A 13,256-nucleotide genomic window follows, 5' to 3' on the forward strand; every position below is an offset into this window, starting at 1 on the left:
CGGCTAAATGAAACATAATGTAATGTTATAAAACAATATAAGCCGAGTTTCCTTTTGTACTTGTTTTGAAGTCTTATATTCTTCTTTTTGTGACGTTATTGCATTTATTAGAGTAGTGATTCTACAAAATGCTCCCCAATGCACTCTTTTTACAAGTGAAGCTACGACTGAAGACGCACGCAGAGAGGAGAGGCTGAAAACAAACATAAATCCACAAACTCAGGGAAGTAAAATGCCACTTAGGTCCGTCTGCGTCCGCCATCAGCAGAGTCTCATAAGACCAAACTCGGTTAAGTGAACGCCCCCTCCTCCTCGCCGACTTTAAATATTCTCCGTCTGGCTTCGTCTCCACCTGAATCCCACCATAAATGTCATTCATGGCCGGTGAGTCACAGAGCAGTCTGCAGAGTGAAAACACTAAAGATAAAAAAAACCCATTCAACTGAGCTCTTAAAAGCACAACTCTCCCACTTTTATTGCGCTGACACAGAAGTGGAGAGCAGAGAGAGGGTTTGAGTTCACCTTTCTTCTTTTTTACATTTGAGTGTTCTCCAGCTTCACACTAACATGTCCAAATAGCTCCATTGTTGCGCAACACCCGCTCGCCTCAAGATTCAAGATGTTTTTATTGTCATATGCACAGGTGACAGACAGTTATTCTATACAATAACACAGAATTACAAAAAAACTTAAGGCACAAAACATAAAAGAAACAACAGTATTGCACAACAATATGATAATAGTGTTGCTACGATATAATAAAATATGATAATAGTATTGCTCATTGTATCTTTATACACAATGAATTGCTACAACATTGCTACAATGTCCAAATATGGTCGTGACATGAAGTCACAGCAGCCGTTCTCAACCGTTCACCTCAGGCGAGAAGCGACCACAGGTAAACCGCCGTAGAGGTTTTTCGGGGACCTCTTGCAAGTTGCATTGAATGATTCAACAGGCAGAATGCAGCCGGTGTCAATCTGGAAGGTTTGAGTCCCTCCGATCGGCAACGGCTTCAACTTCACATCCCCCTCATCGTCGTTCGTCGTCTCGCGGACGCACTGACCTGGAAATCCTCTGGCGAGCTGCCTAAAATACTCAGTTTCTCTTCTCGTCCTTCACTTTGTTTGTGGTTTCTTTTTGTTTCCCTTGTGCTTTTGACTTTATGACATCATGCTTCTTTTTTTGAAATTTCTCATGAATGTTTTATTTCTTATCCCTACCAGTTTAGTGGATACACAACATCACATACATTTAAACTTCAGTTCCAGATGAAATAGAAACCCTCACTGCCGGGTAACAGGCGTCGAATACGTTCAGGTGATGAACAAAATAATAGAAAGCAGAACAATTAGAGAACTAATCGAGCTTAAGGAAACATCTGAGTTTCTTAGAATAAGTCATGCTTCATTTTTCCCAGTCAATCCGAGGATTTAAGTCACGACCTTTCCGGTCACAAGCTGGCATCTGTATTTTGGAGAGCTCTGCTGCGTTTCCCTGTGAAATGAGCCTCACGTGTTGTTTGGGTTCCCCGTCTGGTCTGTGTAAACGGCTTCAGATCGGTCTGATGTGGATCAGACGGAGCCAGATGGCCGCGCGTGGTTCAGTGAGATCAGACGCTCTGATGTGTCCTTGTACACGGTGTTCAGGCAGCGAGAGGCAGGAACAACAAGAGAAAACATGGAGAGGAAACAGACAAACATGACATTATAGATGACCTACAACTCAAAACACATTCATCAGTCAATTTCACTTAATTTTAGGCTTAAAGTCCATAAAAATACAATTTAAAAGAATAATGAATATGATAATTTATTTATATGAACAATAACTAAAATGTTTCTTTTATTTTTCTTCACCTGTATTCTCTCTCCTGACCACCAGGGGGCGACTCCTCTGGTTGTATAGAAGTCTATGCTTCATGTGTCAAAGCTGCATTCTCTCCTGACCACCAGAGGGCGACTCCTCTGGTTGTATAGAAGTATATGCTTGATGTGTTAAAGCTGCATTCTCTCTCCTGACCACCAGGGGGAGATTCCTCTGGTTGTATAGAAGTATATGCTTCATGTGTTTAAGCTGCATTCTCTTTCCTGACCACCAGGGGGCGACTCCTCTGGTTGTATAGAAGTATATGCTTCATGTGTTAAAGCTGCATTCTCTCTCCTGACCACCAGGGGGCGACTCCTCTGGTTGTATAGAAGTATATGCTTCATGTGTTAAAGCTGCATTCTCTCTCCTGACCACCAGGGGGCTCCTCAGTCCAAAAATGTCCATTTCCTGTTCATAGGCTGCAAAAAAAAACAAAATGGCGAAGGCTGTAATCGACAAATTTAAGGCTTCAAAAAGTCCACTTTTCACACACATTTTGTTGTTTACAGACGTAAACAGATCAAATAAATCAAATCACAGCTTTTCACTTAAAGCTGTGATTGTTTATGTATCTTCTTCATTCCACCGCTCCGCGTTCCTCTTCGTCCGTCCCAGCGGACGTTCGCATGCCAAACCGCAATCAATGCGTGGTCATGTCACTGTATTCTCTGAGCACCCGCAGGCCATCGTCGTGCCATGGAAAGTGTCCCCGGGCCCCCGATCAATATAAGCTATTGATCGGGGCCCCCGGGGACGAGAGGACGGTGTGATTTAGATGAGACCGAGAAGACAGACGTCCGGTAACTCGTGGTTGACCTCCGCGAGGCTCATCGTCAGCCTTCCCCTCCGAGCTAACTGTTGCGCCGCGCAGTGACTAGCTTAATCTCATGCTGTCAGTCATTTCTAAAATAGCAGCTGACCCCATTTTGTCGAAGTTGATAGTCTTATTTTAGGGCGAATCTCCCCGCGAGTAATGAGACCCCAGTGTTTGGTAATCACGGCAGATCAGAAGCTCGTTCAAATCATCAGCGTCACCAACACCGACGCTGATTGGAAGGAAAACCTATTATCTCCTGTGTGTGTGTGTGTGTGTGTGTGTGTGTGTAGCCTACTATTTGTTTAGTTCAGGTTTGATTATGCTCTTATATTCTTTATTAAAGACAGTTCTATCCATCTTGGTCTCAAATTCTGAACTGTGCAGGAACGTGATTGGAGCTAAGGAGAGGCGAAGTCCCGCCCCTTCCGGTGTCGTCCAATGGGACAACCCGATGTTGCCGCGATAATTTACCTCTGTACGAAACATATAGATGTAACTTACGCGACTTCTTTCTAATTACGCATCTTCAATTCAAACAAGCTAAAACCTCTAACTGTTGAACTTTCGTGCTTTAAATGCTGCACTTCTCCTTTAAATGCACGCTGTGCCGCAGTTAATATTCTGTTCACATTAAAATGAACTCTGCTTTCAGAATAAAAAGACAGCCTCAACCAAGTAACTCACAGAATTTAATGAAGCCTTCAGCAGACTCGAGCGCTTTGAGCACAGAAACACCTTATTAAGTATGCAGAAAAAATCTACGTCTAATCTCTCGATACTCTCCCCCATGTTTTCCCTCGTGCAAAAAAAAAAATTGTTGCACAGAGAGTCTATGAGAATTGTAAATGTCCGCTTCGTGGTGCGATTGCCAAGTGACATGTTAAAGCTCTAATCATGGAGAAGGCAATGGCTGTTAACTCGGGCTGATGGTTTAATTTCAGCCCGATGGAGGACGCACGGCCTCCGGGAGTTCGTTCGAACCCCGGGAAAAGATCTTAAATGAAAATGTCATAAACTAAGACGGAAAGCTGTCGTTCCAAGCGACGGGATGATTGAGCGCCTGTAAGAGAAAGAAAAGGAGACCTGGGTATCTTTTTTTTTTTATGTGTGGGAATAAAATACCGTTGTAACGTTGTGGAATACATCACAAAAGTCCTGCAAAGTTACGGTGACACGGATTTGCAGTAAAATAAAACCCGAGCATCGGGAGAATAACGGCTTCGAGAGAGCTGAAATATTTATGGACGTAGTCTTAAAATGCTGAGGTCGTTCATTCTGATGTTCTTACTGTCCATTGAAAAAATAACAATTTGGAGGATTTTATCTACTTAAGAAAAAAAAAAAAATCCTGCAGAGGGTTTGCATGAAAGTTTAGATGAGGAATACATTTACTGCTTTCTTTCCGGGCCGGCAATATACTAAAATTGCGGGAAAGATTTTAAGATGGATTGTTGACTCCTGCGGGTTTCTTTTCAGATCTCGGTTGCTGAAGTTTTACAGCTCCAGATATCTGGTCACCAGAGACGTCGGGTGCTTTCCTGCTTTTAGTCGACATTTGTTTCCTGAAAAAGGTTTGAAAATCACAAAAAGTAGAGTAAAAAATGCTTCACCTTTGTTTAAAAAACATTACCTTTTTGGGCCAGTGTGCGTCACTTTATTGCCTCGTTATTGTCACATTTTTTGTCTTTTTATTGCCACGTTATTGTCACTTCTTAATCACATTATTATCACTTTATCGCTATGTTATTGTCACTACTTCATCACATTATTATCACTTTATCGCCACATTTTCATCACTTCTTCGTCACTTTATCGCCACCTTATTGTCACTTCTTTGTCACATTATAATGGCTTTATCACCACGTTATTGTCACTTCTTCGTCACTTTATTGTCACATTTTTTGTCATTTTATTTGCCACGTCATTGTCCCTTCATAATCACTTTATCGCCATGTTATTGTCACTTCTTCATCACATTATTATCACTTTCATCACTTCCTCATCACTTCCTCGCCGTGATATTGTCACTTCATCAGTGCGCCATCGTCCTCTGCGCCCTCAGTCTTGGCATGGACTCCATTGGAAATCAATTTGGCCGACTTTTATTGCGTTGTTTCGGTTATTTCCGCAGCGGCATTTCATCGTAGCCTTGATGGAGTTTCCTGTGAGGAACACCATTTGGCGATTACGACACCCTGTACAGCCCTGATGCAAAAACTCCATATTCTCCTTCTTCCTCCTCCTCCTCCTCCTCTCCATTCATCTGTAGAGCTTTGATAACAGCTGTTTTTTGGGACTGAACGTTTTAAATCGCTGTGACCTCTAAACACACACACACACACCCTAAAGCCAGCGGTGTCCTGTGATGCCAGGCCTCTGCCGCGGTGAGATAGTGCTCAGTGTTTTAACTGTCAGCGTCTGATGGATGACCGCACACACAGAACGTTACACCGGGAAAGGTCAAATGCCGAGGCGTCGCTGTAAGCCGCGGTTACGTAAAGCTCATTGGTAATCGTTGCTGGTGTGACAAAGCTTTCGATTTATCCTTAAATATGGAAAATCTCCCGACTCAATATTCTCGCGTAACTTTTTCCTTTGAGGAAGAACAAAGACGGCTGGATCTGTGTGAGCGCTGTTCGCTCTCGTCTCCCCGGTCTCTTTCTGAATGGACAAAGTGCAAGATGGCGAGTCCTGCGCCCGGGGGCTTCGTGGCCAAACGGATCACGTCAAACTGTTGTGACACAATGGCATATATATTTATTCATTGAGTGCGTTTGAGAGTCAAAGTGTGCTCTGGTCCTCGCTCAGAGGGGTTTTGTGTCCTCCGGTGAATCCAAAAGCTTCCATTGAGGCTTTCAATGTCAGATTTTTTGATTGGATCATCCAAAAAAAAAGTCATTGGACTCTTCGAGGACAAGGATAAAGATGTTTCTAGTCTGTAGAGTTATTGTAAATCCTTTCTTGGCCGGTGCAACACTCATACACGTAACATAAAGTCTTTGATTCATTCGTCGATTCATTCGTTGAAGGTGTCGAGAACTTGCAGCACGAGTTGGCGATCCCAGAAATTGAGGTTGAAATGTGCTCGTGTCCGACACATCAGTACCAAACTCTACATTTCAGAATTGAGCGAGGTCACGCATGACATGTGATGACATACCTGCTGTTAGAAGTCACTGCTTTGTTACAACCACAGAGGAGCGTTCGGTCCACGGCAAGCGTCTCGTCTCGACCTTTATCCTCATCGACCTGCAGCCTTTTGTGCCTTCTCAATAAAGAAGGACTCATCTCGCCTCCCAGAAGACACGATAAACCCTCTAATCTTCCAGCTTCCTCACTCCTCCTCTCTGTCTTTACAGATTATTGCTTTCACTCTGCATGCAGATCCAATTTAAAGTCCGGTGTGATAGCGACTGGCTTCAAAAAGTACTCGGGGCCCTTTTTAACGTTTCCATTTGATTTCGTTTTAAAACTATGACGCCGTTTGACGCGTTGTGTTTTGCCGCAGTGTCCTGCCTTTGTTCCTCACAGATTCTCTGATTCTCTGTGTTGTTGGTGAACTCGGACCTCCAGCTGGACCAAAAGAAAAGATATCTGGCATTCGGTTCCAGGCCGCTGCAGCGTCATCTCGGTTTAGTCTTCGTCCAGGTCTCCGATGCGTTATCATCTGGCAAACTCCTCTCAGGCGACGGGTGGTTTTCTGTTTGGATTCTCTCATTGAAGCCCGATTGATGTGACTGTTTATCTCTCGTGTCTAAAAACAGAAGCAGGACTGGTGCATGCCTGATTTGGATTTCTGCGATCGCATGTCATTCTTTTGCGGCCTGAAACCAAACATCAAAGCTCTTTTATTCATCGCTTATTCTTGTCATTATGCGAGTTGTAACTTGAGAAAAACAACATGTTTACTATTGTCAGCAACGTGCACTGTGTCTGTTTCTCTCAAGAACTTCAGGGACGTGGACATAATGAAGTCGGTATCATCTCGCCCCAGAACCTCTGAGATATTTAACGCACACTTAGGATTAAATAAGTCAAAGTTGACTTCTGGTTTCTCATCGCTGTCGTCACAAGTTTGTCTCTCTTTACACTTTTCCGTTTCACGATTATAAATATATTTTGTGGGTTGAATACAAATTACAGTGCATCTCTTTCTGTAAGTTTAAGGCCATGCGAACAGCCTGACTTGCTTATAAGAGACTTTGTCCCTTCACGACTTAGCCAGCCCCCACGCGTCTCTATTAATAGCCATTATCTCTCCCAGATACAACGAGGACTTTATTAACCTCTACAGCAAAATCAAACAACAAAGAAGAGGCAGCGATACAAAGGGAACGCGGGTAAAGAGGAGGTGTTGAGTGCAACTTGAAAAGAGTTGTATATTCAAGTGATTCTAAGTGATTGCCAACCCAAACCCCTCTGGCCTGATAAATACCCATAAAGCACTTTGTCAGTCTGTTGCAAGGCTTCGGGGAAGGAAGCGTTGAGAGATGCACGTGTCTGCTGCTGAGGATGCTGGACAAATGGGGACGTCGCGGTGGGCCGACGGGCACGTTGGGAGTTAATGTTGAGAAGAGATTAGCAACAGACGACGAGGAGGAGAAGCAGAAAGTGGAGAAGGGGAGAGGAAAGAGGAGAGGACACAGTGAAGAAGGACGCTTGTCAGTCAGTGAAACGTCTTTTCTTTCATTCCCATGGGTTGAAGAGTCTCTTCATTCCTGCGTCTCTTCTAAAAAAGACATCGAGGCGCAATATGTGTCTACCACTTCTGCTCATAAAACATTGTATAATAATAATCCTCATTCAAAATGCTTAACTTGACTGAAACTTCCCATAGATACTTTTAATTGTTTCGCAAAAATATATATATTCTTTTTCCTTTTTTGTGCACTATCATGAACCCATACATCATTTAACAAATATAGGAACTTATTATCTATGTTCCCAAGGGTTTTCTGGATATTAAACCTTTTTAAAATATTCAAATAGAGCTTGTGGTTGAGGAGATAATCAGAATTCAGTCTGAGTTTATTAAGCATTCAGGATTTTCAGAAAACGGGGCTTAATGCCATAACGTTAAATGAGCAGAGACATAATTAACAAAGTTATAATGTTCCAACTCATTGGAGCATCAATAAACACATTTTCTTGATTTATGTTTTAAACTTTAAATGTTACAGTTTGCAAGTAATATTGTTTAAAACAAGTCAACTAAATCTGAATTTAACCTTAGAGGCTCGTTAAGCATGTTTTTGTTTAGTTTCTCATTGTTGTCATCTCTCATGTACATGGCTTTTCTTTTCGTTTTTACTGTAAGTACCTCGAGTACTTTTTTTAAAAGTGCTACGCAAATAAAATGTAATACTATTATTAAAGTTCGAGCCTTTTTAAAATGTCTTTTTAAACGTTGTTCCTCATTTTTTTACCTGCATTTTCCTACGAAAGCAGCCACACGTGTCGGTGTGCATAACTTCCTTTTAAAAGTAAACTTCTGTCTTCACAGGAAATAAGTTTAGGAAACACAATTCCCCCTTCCTGCAAAGAAAAGGAGATGCAAAGAGTTCCTCCTCCTCTTCCTCCTCTTCCTCTCAAAGTTTAATCCGAAACTTCAAACTGTTTTTCCTGACGGGAGACGGCGACGATGTGGAGCGTTCTAGTTCAGTCAGACAGACAACAAGTTTCCAGCTAGGCGTGTCTGTCAAATATTAAAAATATCAAATCAATCGCTCCCCCACGACCTTTGAGTACAGGAAGAACCTCAGGGAGGAGTAATGAGGTGCAACAGGGAACGTTTTGTGAAAACAAGAAAGCAGCGGGAAACTTTCATCTTGATGTTTTCACACGACAAAACAAAAAAGAACCGTGGCAAAGAGAAACAAAGTGTCTGATTCTGCAGAAATGCCCCATAAAACCAGCCAATTTTTAACTATTTTGCACATTATTTTGCACTTTATGTTGGACAGAAGGACGACGTACTGTCAATCTTTTGTATCTTTGCACATCCGTAAGATTGATAATAAAACTGGATTTTACATGATGTCCGAAATTCAACTTTTTAAAGGCACTTGCATAAAAAATTGCAGAACAATCTCAGCTCCTTATAGAACGAGGCACAATTGGCATAAAGCAAAGGTGTAAAGGGGAAATATGTCCCTAAAGCTGGAAATTCTTCATATCTCTTGTGAAAACTTAACTTTACTCAGGTGGTCGAACTGTTTTGGTGCTATAAATTGGTTTACCAAAGGTCTTAGGTCCACAAAAACAGTGAAATATATAAATACAATGGTAGATACATGTAAGTAAATGATGAAAATGGGACTGAGAAATGACTTCTTACTGCAGATTAAGCTTCATGGGGTGTGTGCAAATAAAAAAATGACCATTACAGATCCGCGTCGGGCGTTTTGAAAGTGTTAAAGGATAATCAGCCCTGAACTAAACCAACTATTCATACATTTGCTAATAGAAATATGTGTTTGGAGAGGCGTCAGAGAATGAATTAAAGCAATGGGACACTGACCATCTCATGCTCTCCAATCTCCCAACAGACGTTGTGGGAATTGTAAAGAAATATTTCCTGACAAAGTTTAGAAAATTGTCTAACACGTCTTTGTACATATGAGATGGTTAAAAAGTGAACTGTTCCTTTAGTAGAGACTCAATAAAATCAAGACCTTGAATTTTTTCATGTCTTTAATGACATGTCTTGCACAAAAAACACTCGATACGTCTTAAAATCTTTGTTTTCCCCCTTTGAATTCTTGAAGATGTGTCCTCACCCGGTGACACACTGATGCATGTGTCGCGCCAAGAATCTAAAGTCATGTGTTTTTATGTTTTCATGATGCGTTAAAGCAGATTCAAAAGGTCAAACTGATTTTCTGCCAGTGACGAGTGGAGCCAAATCTGTTCCGACAACCAACACGATGAAATCACATCCTCCACTTGTACAACAAGGTGCTTACGTTCACTCCGAGGGCGTTTTCGACGTTAAAACAAAGGCAGTATGACAGAATAATATACTGCGTACATTGAGATAACAGAGCGCAGTGCCACTCGGTCCCAGTGGCACATCAGGCCTCCAAACAGCTGACATGACTCCTGTGATTTGTGAACTTCGCTGCAGCTTTTTGGAGGTGACTCTGGAACAGGTGACGTCTGATAATAATCGCCTGTCAGAGAGACACTGTGGCCCGAACGCTGATCGACAGCTAAACGCCGCATTAATAAGCATTTCTTCAAACCCCCCGTGAGGTAATAATATGAAAGATAATCGCTACTTCAGTGTCGCGGAGCTAAAGAAATAAGTGTTTTTGATGCGTCACTCAATGATTTGTTCCTCACATTAATTCTCTTTTTTCTGTATTTTATTATCTTGCTTTATTTGGCTTTAGAGCTTTCATTTCAGACGAAAAGGAGACAGTGTTTGTGCCTCGTGTGAAACAAGAAGTCAGTGGAGATGTATATGTTTCATAATATTTTCTTAAACCAAACCAATAGGAGTTTGAGCATGAAAATGTATTTTTTTTAGATTTTTTCAAAAGATTTCATACGAACCGCTTTATTTAAATTAGTTGCCTTCATAATATGTCCCATGTTTGATTAGCTAAAATTTAAATTGTAATCCACGACAAAATATTTTTCCCTTCAAAACATAATTCATGAAGTAGTTCAATAAACACGTCCAGCTATACGTGTGTCTATATCTAAATGCATATTAATTATTTCAAACAAATAATCTACATAACATGTTTCCAAAACTTTTGGGATTACATTTTATTTCAAGGACTTTACCAAGCCTGGAAATAAACATTCAAAATTCAATAACTTTCCAGGTTTGCCATGACCGTAAGAACCCCGCTCAAGAAGAATCAAATGCAAAAAATAATCACAAATCTTAAAATGTCGATAGAGATCGTCGTTGTCTACTACTTCACATTCGTAAATATGCGTTTACACTCCAAGATTCATATGAATAAATTCAAATTTCAAGAATTCCCTTCTCACGTTGTCTCCACAAAGCCGGTTCCTTGAACTCCAGACAGTGAAACCTGATTTCCACAAGCAGCTCTTTATGAAGTCTGGAGCCAAAGCAGCACTACAATGTCTTTAGGTTTGATTGTTAATTACAGTTGGTTAATTAACTGCAACCACTTTGCATCCGTGCACCAAACATGGAGAATTAAGTCCTGCTTCAAATCGTACAACTCGCTGCAGAAACACCTGGATACGCCCCACCGGGGGGGGGAAACAAGCATGAAGAAAAAGTTCACTTTTAAGCTCTGACAGTCGGCCCATGATTTCACATTTCATTATTTAGCCCATCAAGAGTCCCGACGCTGCACCGCGGGCTCCCCGACCTCATTTACGCCACAATGTGCGGTTGTCAAACATCTCCACAAGCCTGAAAATTCAAAAAACGTGTCTCTCAGGTCACCTGGGCTCCAGTCGTCTGTTGGTGGCGTTAGTTCTCTGCACTGAAGGACATTTGTGAGGCGTGTTTGATGCTCCAGGCATCAATTATTCCGTTGGTTCAAATTCAAAATTCAAAAGACTAAAACCTACCCAGTTAGAGCTTCAGGCTTTTTAAAAAAATTATATAAATTCCTATAAAATAACACAAGTATTAGAAGTTATTTGGGGCTCATACGACTCCTTGACCAGACCTCACTAAGGTCTCTAGAAGGTCTTGGGGTGCATAAAGTAGGGGTTTTGTTTCTGTGTCATGATCTGCTTATCTTAAATACCGCTTCACAAAGACAGGATGTTGAAATGGAAGCAGGTTTTCAGAGTTTTTTTGGCGATCTCAGGATATTCTGCCTTGATTTTAGACCAGAATACTGACAGAGTTGAAGCAGACTTTAAAGTTTTAAGTAAGTCATGTCAAGAGACTCAGACGCACAGATGGATGTATACGTCCTTTTTCAAAATAAAACATTTTCCCGACTTCTTCTTCTTCTTCAAAAAAAAAAACTTTTTAAAATTCATTCACTCTTTCTGTGCGGTCCGGTACCAACGGACCCGCGGCCTGGAGGTTGGGGACCGCTGGTGTAAAGAATACTTTATGTTTAGTGTCCATATATAAACATGTCTTTGGTGTCGCGTAAAACCGGAGAGACATTACGAGCTCTGAGTCACCAGATGATCCGAGATGTTTCTGTCGTTAAAATGCGTCATCGTTGGAGTCTCAATGATGGATAGCTGCTGTTGGGGGGATTGTTTTCTGGTCTCGTACAACACGAGGAACACAACAACAAAAAACACCCTGAGGCTGAAATAAAAACTCTGCCGTTTCCTAAAAATAACGTAGGAACCGTGGCTTCTTCCTGGATTCACCTGCTCTCACTCTACACCCGTCTGTCTCTGCTACCTTTTGTTTAGGTATTACAGATTTTTTTTCAAGGTCGGACGCTGTCGTATGCTCGTCGTATCGCCCGGCTCTTTCCTGCACACGCGTGCCGTCAGACCGGGTGTTTTTCGTCTCCTCGAGATGCATCTCAGCCCAGAGGGAAGGTGACATCGTTGAGGGCGAGAGGAAGCGACGTCGTCAGGTCAAAAACTGTCAGATGATGTTAAGGTGACCGGGAAGAGACGGCTGGTGGGGGGAAAAAAAAACAAATAACGCTGTACAACTGCTGCAGTGTTAAAGGAATACTTCATGAGATTTTAATACAGCATATCAATGCAGATTTGAAATGTTTTTAAAGATTTATGATGGGAAATAAACAAGGGTAATTTCATGAGGATTCTAAATCATTCTTAATGTCAGTTATACTACACACAAACAGCCCTAAATCTGATATACATAAACATTATATTCATACAGGCATGGTACACATCTACCTATAAAAAATGACCAAGATAAATGCGTAAAACCTTAATGAAAATAAAAAACTGGGTCGTTTTGCGGCGGGGATGAGCGTCAGCGCCCCCAAAATCTAAGGCAACGGGGCTGTGCCGGCAACCTGTGGGTTGCCCCCTGCAGGAGGGGACGCAGTTGCCTACCCCAAGCGAAGGAGTTCAAGTATCTCGGGGCTATTTGGAGACTCCGAAAGGACCCCTGGTACCCAAAGTCACATATGCTTAAACAAGACTGCTGTTCTTAAATGTACAGTTCTTCATTTTAGTCTTTTGCAGACCTGGAAATAACCATTTTAAAATTCCATGACTTTTCCAGGTCCCCTGTGCATGGCTATTGCATGGTATTCGCCGTGTGCCATGCATTGTAACAGATTAAATAGGTTTGATGTTACAAGTTTTCAAAGCTACTTCGCTGAAGTGCGCACTTGAAATCACACAAACGGTCTCAAGTGTTGGACAGGATGTTGTTGAACACCTCCAAGCTTTGGGCTCCGACTGCTGAGCGATGGGGTTTAAATTTGGCTCCTGACAGTAGAAACTCTCGGGTACAAAGTGTCAGCGATTCTGGAAAGTCTCCATCAATCACATGATCGATGAGAGCTGGTGATCGCTAAAACGGCAAACGCGCAATCGCCCCAACGCAATGGCAACAGCCTATAACGAGAAAAAATGGGGAAAGGGAAAGGATGATTCAAGTTTGGTCGAA

This window comes from Clinocottus analis, unplaced genomic scaffold, assembly GCF_023055335.1.
Source record: "Clinocottus analis isolate CAN_PGR_092001 unplaced genomic scaffold, fCliAna1.0.p SCAF_1, whole genome shotgun sequence".
NCBI classification, from domain to species: Eukaryota; Metazoa; Chordata; class Actinopteri; order Perciformes; family Cottidae; genus Clinocottus; species Clinocottus analis.